This window comes from Ammodytes marinus, assembly GCF_949987685.1.
Source record: "Ammodytes marinus genome assembly, chromosome: 12".
NCBI classification, from domain to species: domain Eukaryota; kingdom Metazoa; phylum Chordata; class Actinopteri; order Uranoscopiformes; family Ammodytidae; genus Ammodytes; species Ammodytes marinus.
This window is the reverse complement of record NC_137216.1, coordinates 8,048,772-8,062,281: the sequence shown is the minus strand read 5'-3', so window position 1 is coordinate 8,062,281 and position 13,510 is coordinate 8,048,772.

The following is a 13,510-nucleotide window of genomic DNA, read 5'->3' as shown; positions in this document are numbered from 1 at the left end:
TTTGAAGTAACAGGCATATTATGGCGTTTCTATGTCATTGGGTTTAGAGGTGAAGGTGAGATACTGTAGGATTACCCTTATTAGGACTTGAATCAAAGTAAGGGTCATGGTTTCAAGGTAAACACAGAGATAAGGGATAGCTTTGAAATATGTACTCTATTTCTCAATTTAAAAAAGAAATTATTAGGTGGCATTGAAATATAAAAAATAAAATACACCAGCCTACTTTAAAAAAAAAATAACCTTACAGTTTAAAAAATGTATAACGATCTTTTCCCTTGCAAAAAAATCCATTCTTCCAAAGTGTACAATCAGTAGCAATGTGGCACTTCTGTAAACTTACTGAAACTTGCCTGGGCCTGTCATTGGTTAATGACATTTTGTGAAGTTGTAATTCAAAATCAATACACATTTTACATTTAAAAATAGGTCAGCTGAATGCGATGCTGCCATGAAGATTGTAAAAGCCAATGCCATGCAACTAGCCTATCTTACAGTACCAGGGAGTCAACCTGATCTGTGAAACACATTATTCACTCATCATCACAAATATGCAATCAGTTTGTTTACCCTGCTGCAGATCACGCTGCTTTCTTTCGCTTCCTGCTCTATTTTCTCAAGCCGTGTTTTAAAAAACTGGCTTCGCTCACCCTCCTCCCCTCCCTTCATCTGGGACTCTTTGATTGAAAGAGCTGGCACACTTCCCAGACAAACAAATCACAACTAACATCAATACCGGCATCAGTGTTTTGCCTTTCTCCATTCACTACACGGGTGATGTTTACGTGTAATTATTTGAAAATGTTTGCCTTATTACTGAAAGAGATTAATTGAATGATAAGCACGTTTTCCTGAAATATGGTCTGATCATTACACACATTAAAACGTGTAGAGAAATGAATTATGTTTCCTCTTCCTCTGTTCCTATATTTCCAATCTGCAAATATCAAGCAGTGACAGCAGCAATACAGCAAACCCTTGAAGATAACCTCAATCTCCATAGTGAATATCAGGTATTCTGATCGATAAATACATATAGAAAATTGAGATGTAATTAGAAATATATTTTGGAGAGAAACAGCTACTTACAGAAGAACAACAGTAAACAAACCACCATCGATAGCAAACCATAAAGAAATAACATTAACATTAACAAGTTATCACGCGTCACCCTTTTTCTTTGACTTTGTTATAATCTCTTTCCACACTGTCTGACAGGAATGCATCAATTCCCCTATTAGCAGGTATGAGCTCTTCATGTAAACTTCGCAATGGTCAAACTCAATATTCCTTTTCTTTCAGCTTTCTACAGCTGCATGACCCCATTGAATTGAGATATTGGCCAACATTTAATACACATTTCACCAACAGCCAAACTCATACAGAATAATTGAAAAATTTGGGCTCTCCGACAGCCTTGAAAATACTAAGGCATGTCACCAATCTAAATACAGTAAAATCCTAAGCCCTTTCTTCCACTAAAAGAACATAGTATCTCTCAACAGAAGGCACATATACTGTAGGCTGATGACCGAAACAGGCAACACCCATTTGAGGGTCTCTTTAATTACTGATGCTTACGTAAGCTGGCAGCAGCTGGTGATGTTTCTGTGGCAACTGAGAGTCAGCTGGGCCCGAGGAGGTTGTGCTTTTATATCCTGCATTCGCATACACATACACTTACAACCAACCAACTTAAGAACAATGTTGGACATAGAGCAAAATCAAGCAGCTCTAGGACATAATGGTGCAAATAAGTGTCTCTGTCTCTCGATGGATGCTGTGTGAGTGTGTGTGTGAGTATGTGTGTGTCTGCGTTCGTGCGCGTGTCTATTTGTCATTTAGGGACAAAATGTAAGTCCTCATAACATAAATAATGACATTTTAGGGTGAAGTATTGCTTTAAGGTAACGGTAGACTTGGATAGGGGTAGGTACGTAGTGGTTATGGTTAGGGCAAGTCTCCAGGAAATGAAAGTAACTGTATGTAACGTCCTCAGAAGTGATGAAATGTGTGATGCGTGTGTGTATGTGTGTGTTTTAAATTACCGATTACACACCGATGTAGAGGGTATTCAATTGAAGGGTCCACTTATGCAGCCGAGCACTCAGCCTATTATTTACTTCAGACCAGTCAGCGTGACAATATGCAATGCACACTGTGGATGACATTGCCCCCGCTGTGCGTAATAATAACACATCCAAACTTAGCTGTCGGAGCGCTCCCTCCCTAAGAACAATGGCTAATCTGTTTCACTTCAATAACAGCTAGAACACACTGGGCTATGCAGCAGGACACCGTTCCAGATACTCATAATGCTGTTGAGGGATTTATATTCAATATCTTTCTTTCTTGGGGATGAAGAAAGGGTAATTTCCATAATTGTTCTGGTTCAGCGGTAAAATAAGCCTCCAATAATATAAACAAAGTAAATGTACCACCCAAGAGGAAAATACATCTATTATTTCAGCTGGCAATGTTCCCACTCTTCTCAGAGAATCTATCCCTCTGTGTTTTTCAGATACTATACTCAGAAGGTTGGTGTATCATAATTCATAATAATTAAGTCACTTCAAGAGCAAAGCATTTTGTATGATTCAGAATTTTTATTTTTTAATAAATAAATCCAATTTAGCGGGTTGATTATATTCATAGTGCTTTAAACAGTGATGAATAAGCTTGGATAACATGTTTTGTAATTTATCAAAGCTTTTCACGTGGATCATGATTTTTTTTTTGCTTATGAAGTAATCACATTTTGGCATTAAATCCAATGAATACTTTTGGCTTTCAGCAGATCGTTTTTTACCTGATGCACTGGCACTGCTATCCGGGCGAACACCTTGTTTGTTTTGGCAGCTTATTACAGCACAAAGAAAAAAAACATGCAGCAATAGCCCAAAAAGCCCTATTTGGAGAAACGGCCTGAACATACAGAACCGAGGCAGTCAGAAACACAAACAGTGCATATGTTTAGAATTGTATCATTATGCATTTCTGACTTTGCATCGCTTCTATATTTGCATCCTTTCCCCAAATTGAAATGTGTTCGGCTGCTATTGCAGTGCTATTGATTTTGTTTCAAAGAGATGTGATAGCACACGGGCAAAAGCATTGTCCCATCCGTCAAACAAGCTTTTAAAGTGTTCTTCTCTCACTCTACTTCTCAATGTCAAGCTTCAAGCCACACTGCCAGCATGCATGTCTTTACTACAAAGCCCACCTACTGTTACTATCAAAGGACTCATTGACTAGTATATTGATTATGAATTCATTTACACAACACCTATAAGATATGTTTTCCAATGTCTTTCTCCAGCAAAGTCAAACCCTCTTCCACTTCTCGGCAATCTACATTTGTGTACCATTTGTTTCATACTTGAGACGACACCAAGCCCCAACCTCAGCGATTTTTACCAGCATCCAATAAGGAAGTGACCAAAATTGTAGTAGACCGGAAGGGCCACTGGGGGTGGTACCAAGACTGAGCAATTTTTCTTTGACTCACTTGTTAGACAGGCCGTTTTCACAGTCTTATTAAACTTATTTACAGCCTGGTCCACAAAAACCATTCTAGTCTGTATGTTTAGGTCATATCTCCATCACAACACTGAGGGGGGTGATTTTCTTTGGACCACGCTAGTTTTTATTCTTTTGGAGGTTAAAATGTATTGGCGCGATCTCTTGAGTGACAGCTCTCCGCCCGTTGTCCCTCACTTTGGCTCGGAGGTATACGTCAGCTCGATGGGCGTATCTCCCTCCCCCCGAGGTGAGGCGGAGTAAAAATCCCACAAGATGGCGACGCGCATAAACCAGGATTATTGGATGCCGTGTGAATAACACGGATACTACATCCATATTATATACTATCTATGGACGACACTCACTTTCCAAAATGAACTATTACCCCTACTTTTTATTCTCTTGAAAAGACTAAACACACAATATTTGGATTATATTTCTTTAGTGGTTTTGCATACCGCTATTGGTCTTGCTGAATGAATGGGAAGCCACAAAATCTCACAAAAGTATTTCAATATTCCAAGAAAGACCAAGACCATATGTTGTACACTCATATGTGTGCACGTGGGTAATCAACAGGATCAACCAAAACACACAGACACACAGACACACAGACACACACACACACACACACACACACACACACACACACACACACACACAGCATCCATCGAGAGACAGAGACACTTATTTGCACCATTATGTCCTAGAGCTGCTTGATTTCACTCTATGTCCAACATTGTTCTTAAGTTGGTTGGTTGGGGCACAGCTGTAGGAGACCATGTCACCTGACTTGCTACAGGGCACTCTTCTTAATGACTCAGCTGATGAAGGCTAACCTTGTGTAGATGAGCCGACAGTGTCGTTGTAATTACTCAGAATTCCTCATGGGCCCAACAGAAGTTACACACTATAGCTTTAACAAAAAGTTTATGTTATCACTTCATACCACATTACACCATACGTGTAATGCAATGCAGAGGTGTGTTGTTTACATTTTATACTGTATCTTCCTGCATACAGGTTTAAATATAACATCATTCTCACCTGTTGTAGGTTGATCAACACATCTATCTCTGGGACATGGCCTCCTGTAGCCATGGGGCCTGGCGCGCTGCCAGTTGGGTGAAGAATAGCTCTATTTCAAGGACACAGGTCCGTGAAAAGAGAGCTAGTGGTGGCTGGAGTAAAACTAAAGTGGAGTTGCTGTGAGGAGGGATTTGTGGTGTAGATATGTGTACGTTCCAATAGGTAAGGCAGGGCAGTGGTGGCAGGGTCAGGTGTGGGTGTATGGGGGTCGGGCAGGGGTTAGTGCAGTAGGGAGAGGGGAATAAGCAGGAGAGGGAAGGAGGGACAGAAGGGGCAGAGCAGCAGGAACCTGGGGGAGGAAAGGGATCAGCCTTTCTCTTTCACGGTTGCGGATCCAGGAAGCCTTTGGGTCGGCATAACCTGCAGGAGAGAGAGAGAACAGAACAAACAATGGTATGTTACTAGTCTGATATAAGCAATATATGAACAACTGTTGAACATGAGACAAGTACACATCATCTAATGCAAGACTGTAAAAGTTCACTGCATGCTTGAAAAAACACACAAAGTCACACTGTATGTCAGGATAAAAGCCAAGCAATTTAGTCCAAGGAACTCACTGTAGACTTCGGAACTGCATTCAAAATTGTGGTGGGGCATAGATTAGAGTATACAATCATTTATAAAGCTCTGAGTGTTCCCAGTAACACAGTGGTCTCAATAATAGTGTAAAGGAAGTGTGGAACCACAACGACTCTTGAGTTGGCAACTCTGAGTAACCTGGCAAGGAGAGTCTTGTTCAAGACACAATAGTCACTCTAATGGCGCTTTTCCACTGCACATGTAGCTCTACTCGACTGAACTCGACTCAGCTCAACTCAGGTTTTGGTAGCAACACGGGTCGTTTTCCACTGCAGGTGGTACCTCCTGAACGTGGGCGGGGAGTGGGGATATCATACAACGGGGCAGAAAGCCGAGTCCAGAGCCAAGCAGCAAGCAAAGTGGAAATTACGAGCAGTTGTTGTACTATTAACTGAACCAACCTCCAAAAATACGGATGGATGATTGAGAAATACCCCCCTCTGCTAAAAGAAGTAGAAGAATATTGCTACAACATATAAAATGCAAAATACACTCAAAGTCCCGGAGAGTTTGGGAGTATAAACAACAGAATGAAGCCGGGAGTCTCTGGCCAATCAGTGGCCAGAGACTCAACAGTGACCTGTTGGGGTGCAGTGGAACAAGCTGTAAATGAAGGGCATTATCACCTTGTTATGAGAACCATGTCAGCAAACAGATGCCAACACATCCAGCTGTCACAAAGAAACTTGTGAATTCATTTGAAAGTGTACAAAATTAGTTTATAATGCGTTTAGGGGAGGTGTCACTGTAGCATAAGTCAGCATTATACTGTTGCAGAAGGGGCCATCAGACCAAACCGTGAGTTAGCGTTGTAATACATACAAAAAAAGTGCAAAAATAAAATGCTGTCTGGCGGCCAACTGAAGCAGTGAATAAATACTTTATTAAACATACAATTGAACGGATATAATATATTGGTTTAGGTAAGAATTCATACACATGGTGAAAAAGTGTTTTTATGCTGGCCCCCATGCAACAGTACAAAATCTGACCTCCGCTACGGCGACAAATCTCTCCTTATATTAACTGCCCTGATCGCCATCCCCATAAGGTAACAAGCATACAAACAAGCATAAGTACCTCAAAGAACCCCAACACTGAACTATCCTTTAAACCCTTCTGAGCTCTCACTTATTAGTCTAATTGGAAAAAAGTGCCTTAGCACACACGCGCATAAACAAACAATAGAAGGCACCTTGGGACCGACAATTATCCTGGTGATGCCAAAATAGACACAGCTGATTATTTTTGGTTTATCATGGAGCAAAGCAGGTGCCTCTCATCCATGTAAACATGCCACGGATTGTTGGTCTGTAATTATTCTGGGCAGTGTGAGAGCTACACAATGGCCATTTACTCAAGTAAAGAGTTGGTCTTGAACTTTCGTCGTTTTCTGTGTTTCTTGAAGGATTATGCCTCTTTGCTACAAGAGACAGAATAGGAAAAACTGGAATGTATACCCCACCCAAGAATGCAGCAATTCGGGGTTGTTGCATTAATGAGGTTCAGGGTTTGGTAAGTCTTTAATGAGGCCGATTATTATCTTAGAGCCAAAACAAAATAAAAGTAGGTTACATTGTAAGAATGAGATACCTAGGAAATACAACAAAAGAAGGAATTGATGGAATATATCTGACGAATCCCAAGTGACCCTGTCTGTTTGGAGCTGCTGTTTTCCCAGTGCCACAAAAAAAGAGACTCTACCACTCTATCTGTCTCAGTTTTATTCCGCTGACTCTCTTGCACCCCCTGGGACACTTACAGCCGGCTCATAGCGCACATTATGCACAATACATTTCACAAATAAGAGTTAACTGTTGAGATGATTAGGCAGAACAATGTGGCGTTATCTCTTGAGCACTTAGGCAGTTATGAGGCACACTATTGTATTCACTGTCATTCATCTAAGAGTTGGGGTTCTTGTTCATCACTACACTCAAATAATAATAATAATTTTTTTAACAAGTAAGCACGTTTTCACCGCTGTTGCTTTGCATTTTGTGGAGATTCCTTGAAATCCAAGTCCAGTTGTTGTGTGTGATTATATAACAAGTTATATGTTGCTATATGCACACCAAACTTGAGTCGCACGCAAGAAGATCATTTGAATATTATTCGGTCCATTAAAGCATCATGCAAGCAAGCGCATCTCATTTGCAATTCAAATTTAGCAGAACGACAAAACAGCCCTGCACATGCACTTAACCCTGCATAGCCGTGGACTAACCCATTCTGAGCATCTCACACATTTTCAACAACTACAATACCAAGTGTGCTAGTTAGTTACATGTGCTAAAGGGGAATATAACCCAGGCTATGAAATGTTCCTCCCTACCTTCTATTGAGTGTGAAGGGCCAGTGTGTCATCCTGATTGGCTACCAGTGGACTGTGTGTGTTTGTCACCTTGGCCGAAGCTGACCCAGCTCCTGCCCACCACCCACCTAAGTTACTGCTACAGTAATATCAGATGTCCCAACCCCCTCTTCATACCAGCAGTGTAATCAGAGAAGCTTTGAATGGTTCGCCCTTTTGAATGTGTGAAGGAGACGCTGACACACGTGAGCGGCAGATAGTGTTGTGGTGTGTGCGTGGGTGGGCAGTTGAGGAATGCCAGAAGGAGGAAAACAAGAGGAAAAATAATACATCTGGTGAATGACGGGCCTACTAAACCAACGACTGGGAGTGATTAGGGACGGGCCACATTCAAATATGATTCAAAGCTTGTTGTCAAAATCACCTTTTGTCAAAATCAGTGAATATCTCCTCACAATCCTCTACCTGTCCTTACTGAAACAAGCATTCTCCAGAATCGCTGACTCCACCTTTAAGGGTCCAGAAAAGTATACCGGTCCAAGAGGCTGGATCATGTGGGTGATAGGACAAACACACACACACACTCTCTACTTTTCCTAAAATTACCTCTAGACTTACTCAGTGAAATGTTACAAAAATAACCCTAGTTAAAGTTATGCTGTATCATATTATGCCAGAATATCCTCAGCATCAAAAAATGGATTTTGATAATTAAATGGAATTTTTCTAGGCAATTTGGAAAAAGACCCCTGACAGATACAGAGGGAAAGTGTGAATTGGAAAGAACGAGGACTGGTGAACTTTTATTGGCACACAAAGACCATGAAGGTTCTCAGCTCAAACTGAACAGTGTGATGTGCACAGAAGCACTGATGCATGTGTGTGTGTGTGTGTGTGTGTGTGTGTGTGTGTGTGTGTGTGTGTGTGTGTGTGTGTGTGTGTGTGTGTGTGTGTGTGTGTGTGTGTGTGTGTGGTCATTTTCTAGCAGCCTGTTGTATGTTGCACATCATTTAATCAAAGAAACCACAGAGCATCATGTGCTTTACTGCAGCACTTTACAAATTAGACTACAGATGCCAAACTAATTTTATTGAGACTGTACGATATGAGTCTCTATGGATACCACTATCAATCATTTTCTATTATTTAATTGAAAGACAAGGACACAATACGTTTTTAACAGAACTGGTATTATTGCTTATACGATGATTAGAGCTCAAGATATGATGTAAAACAGGTCATAATTCCATCTTTTCTATCTATGTTACATTGCTGAGAAATTACATTTCTCACCCCAAAACAACAAAATGTATTTTTTTTATGTTACATTTGAACACATCATGATAACCTTTTATTAACTTTTGCCTATAATTATTTTACAAAGCCAACCTGAACACATTACATCTGAAACTGTGTGTAAACAAATATATGTTTATATTTAGCAAACTAGCTCTTATCCTGATTTTAACAAGGATTTAAAAATCGGTTAACTATTTGTAGCTGTTTCATTTATGTAGATCATCGTGCATCTGCTGTTTATGGCATTGCTCTAGATGTAACACTTTTTTATGGTTTAATATAATATCTTAATTACCTGATGCCAGCTGGTTCTTAGTGACAACACAGGTAGAATGGCATGTCCCCAGGTTCATGTGTTAAACAAAATTACCATAATAGTTTTCTGTTTACACTATACAGCATGTTCCCATTTGAAGCTGTGTTATGACACTTAATGAACCAGAGCATGAAACACTTTGATCAACAGTTGAACAAGTGTTAGTCTTGGCATCATCAGTGCAGAGACATCCTGCACAGTTTCACGGTACACACTGTGTCAGTGACAAAAATGGACACAACACACACACATTACAGCTCAGAGGGAGAGTGTGAGATCAAAACCAGTTAACCACACATAGCACCACTAATATGGCTCAATAGTTAATGTAGCCTCACATTGGCTACTTGCACGGCTTTGATCAATTAACTAGCAGCACGGCCAAATCATAATTAATGTTAATTTATTCTGTGAAAAAACACAATGCAGCATTCTGCTCTCCTATTGGCCAGAAAGTCTGAACCAAGGTCATGAGCACAGTCGTCATTCACAGGTCTTTGCACGTCAACAAGCGCTTCCCCCCTTCCCACACTCAACGTCAGCTCCAGCGACCAGACAGAGCCTGGGGCTATTTCTTGATGTATGGATCTATATTTAGAGACAAGTGGGCAGCAAACTCAGAGACACAGCGGGCCGATACTTCTACAAAGGTTTCACACTTCAACACTTTGATGTCAAGCACAAGTACAATGGTTAAAAACAGCTTTGAGGTCTAAGACAAGTAGGCTACACAGGCAATAATATCTAATAATGTTATGGTCCAAGTCTGTCAAAATGCCACAGCTCCAGTCGTTAATGATTCATGTTGACGTCAATGACTACATGAACCAATCAGGGACTACCTTCTACAGTACTAACGAACAGGGCCAGGCTCATTGTAAGAAGAATATCAAATTGAAAAATGGCGTAATATCCTATTTATTTCTATGGAAAGTTGCTCAGTGGGGCAGTTTTAAAGCATATACTTCCTGATTATGGGACCCACTAGGCATGTGCAGTGTGTTGTTGAACCCACAGGTGGAAGCAGCTAAATATCAGAGACAGTTCGCTCAAAAGCTACACAATTAAAACCAAAGCTGTATCTGCATGTGAGCACACAAAGTAGGCGTATACATGAGAACGCATATACTACTATGTAGGCAACAGTAGGCCTATATCACATCTGACCGTATTTGTCAAGTTTTAGCTGAAGAGACAAGAGTTTATGTTGAGTAAAATTAGTAATGTTATTGTTATTTGTAAATAACAACAAATCAAATACACATGAATGGAGCTTAAGGATTGGTCCTCTTAGTTCAGCCTTCTTTATAAATAATCATATGTAGTCTGCACAGCCTCTGTGCGCCCATGAAGTCACTGCTTCTTCATGCTCAGACATAAGTGGCGCAACAATCAATACTTGCACTCAATTCTGAAATGCTTTATTTATCAAACAGTGTAGCTGAGAGGTGTCAGGTTTTCTCAGCCTGGTTTCCACCACCAGCGCTAAAAAGCAAGCTTCTGCTGCTGCTGCTTTAACCCCTCCGTCTGTGTGGGCACCATGCAGTAGTTTACTCTGAGCAGACGATATTGTTTGCTGAGTCATTACTATGTGACCTTATTACGCACTTCCAGCTACTATTTGATCCCCAGTCTCGGGCGATTTCACGCGGCTCGCGTATGATAGCATCTGCTCTACGCTATTTATTTATTTTGAATGCATTTATAAGAGAGCATCTTATTGCACCTTGTGTTTAATGCAGGCGGATAACTGAAACACAACAACATAGGCTACTACGATCGGTGCTCAGCCTCCACCTGCACATGATGGAGACGTCGATGTCTGACGCTGCAGCCCTGCGTCCAAGAGCAGCACTACACCAGCAGCAGACACACTCTTTAGCATGTGTTTGTCAGGTTGCAAATGAAAAAAATAAAATGAAAAAAAAAACATAGCCTACACAATTAAAGCTATGTCAACGCTACGTCATTCCCTATGTTCGGGCACGTCATGCATGTCTTTGTTGCATAGCAATTAACCAGACAGCGACTCAGCATCTTTTCGATGCCAGTGCGCAGATGCCCACTCAAAAGTCAAGGCTCAAAACTGTAACATTTGCACTCGCAGAAAGCAACGCATTTCTCGTCGCCTCACCTGCGTTTTCGGAGAGCAGTCCAGCGGTAAAGGAGACTAGAGGAAGAGGATGCTGCTGAGACAACGCACGGCGGCAGCAGCAGCAACACTACCGGTCCATATAAATCCACCAGCGTAACCTAGTGAAGACACAGCCACGCAGTGAAGGATGCTCAGCATGACCACGTGACTCTGGAGGACAAACCTGCCAGGCTGATGGGACGGTCAACAATAACATGATGTGTGTGTGTGTGTGTGTGTGTGTGTGTGTGTGTGTGTGTGTGTGTGTGTGTGTGTGTGTGTGTGTGTGTGTGTGTGTGTGTGTGTGTGTGTGTGTGTGAGTGAGAGAGCTTTTGTCCTAGGAAGGTAGTGAGGACATGTGTGAAGCCTGTGTCATCACCAGCATAATTATTTTCGTCAGTCTATATATTGTTATCATAAGTAGAGAGAGCGGATCTTTGCAACATTGCAATTAAACTTTTAACAGTAAACACGTCTGTGGTGCATTGAAAATAAATCTGATATATGCCAGCTTAACACAAGCTATCCATGTATTTCCTCCTTTACTGTAACTGTAGGCTACAGCACATGCACACGCACGCAAAATGTATCAACACTCTCAATTAATGTACTAAAGCAATGGTTCAGTCTCTGTATACATTATGGTGTGACCTTTGTAGTGATTTTCCAAACAGATCCACACTTTTTAATTCTCACTGTGATTCCTTATTTTAATATTCAACCGTTCTATTCGATAATCTGTACATTTGTATGGGCAAATACAGATGTGCCAATGTGCAATATAGGTTCGACCCCACTAGAGGTTGCCCTAACTTCAAATATAAAAATACATTTACATTTTTCACTTATGCATGATGTACACTACATATTTGTGCTCACTACTATGAGCACAAATAATCAAACGTTATTAAAAGCTCTTGAGGCTATAGAAATAAAATGAAATATCAGAGGTAGGCTACTTATACTAGTAAAGGGAGTGGAAAGCCTCCGGGCTAATGGAGAACAATCATTTATGCATTTTTATATTGCATCAAAATAAATGACCAAAAATGTTTTGAATTATTCTTCAGTTTATGGCAAGACGTTGCCACACAATATCCTGTGGAGATGGGAAGACGGATTATATGTGACAGGCATCGCAATGGTCTCAGGGAACCCTGTTTATGTTCAGAGTTGAAGTATGTTTAAATCTGCAAGACAGACGTTTCACAGCTGGAGGATCATCCAAGTGGAACAGTTTCCACTGGCATTATATGTAAAGAGAGAGAGAGAGAGAGAGAGAGAGAGAGAGAGAGAGAGAGAGAGACAGAGACAGAGAGACAGAGAGAGAGAGAGAGAGAGACAGAGAGAAAGAGGGAAAAATCATATAACGTCATGTTTCCTTCATAGCATGGATGTCAATCACGGTGGGACCGGTTTTCAGGTGTTAATTAATTTCAGTTTAATGATGAAGACGGGTCCCACTGTAGCAACATGCCTTTTTACAGAGCCTATAGGCTGTGTATAAACACTGGTTTCGTTTTCAGCGCACACACAGTACAGACAGTTAGGAAATGATGAGAAGATATCCACTGATATTCACAAGAAGGGATTTTGACAACAAGCATTTTCCAGGATTGCTGACTTCACCTTTAACTTGAAAATAACTCTGTGTCACTGCGGCTCCTCCCCCTCATACTTCCGTGGTTCCTTTGGAATTTGATGGATTCTATTGATTTTTAAGGAAGCAGAGATCGTAAGGATATATTCACCGATTTTCACAAAAAAGTGATTTTGCCGACTTGCCTTCTCCAGAACTGCTGACTCCACCTTTAAAAGATGTGATCTCTTGCTGCTGAAGAGTTGTGGAGCCGAGTCAGCTTTGCAACTTGCCGAACACACATATAAGAGAAACTTCTCACAGCATATTTGATGAACTTGTGTTCTCTTGCCTAAAGCCTGTTTCCCAATGTGACCCCAGATAGACTTCCTCAGGTGCTCTTACCGGAAGTTTCATTTGGCTCTGTCAGTACCTGAGGTTCAGCTCTCCAGGCCTATGCAGGGTAGAGGCTGTTTGTCAAGCTGTTACAAGTCTCTCAAAGGGGAAATAAACGGCAAAGCCCAACAGTCATTCATTTCACTTCAGTTCAAACACCTTTCTTGTTCGGACAAATTCAGTAACAACTCATTCATCATGTTGTACTTTAAAGCTTTACTGTGTAGCGTTTTCATATAAATGCCGTTGTCGTTTACATTCAAGCCATCTGACACTGGC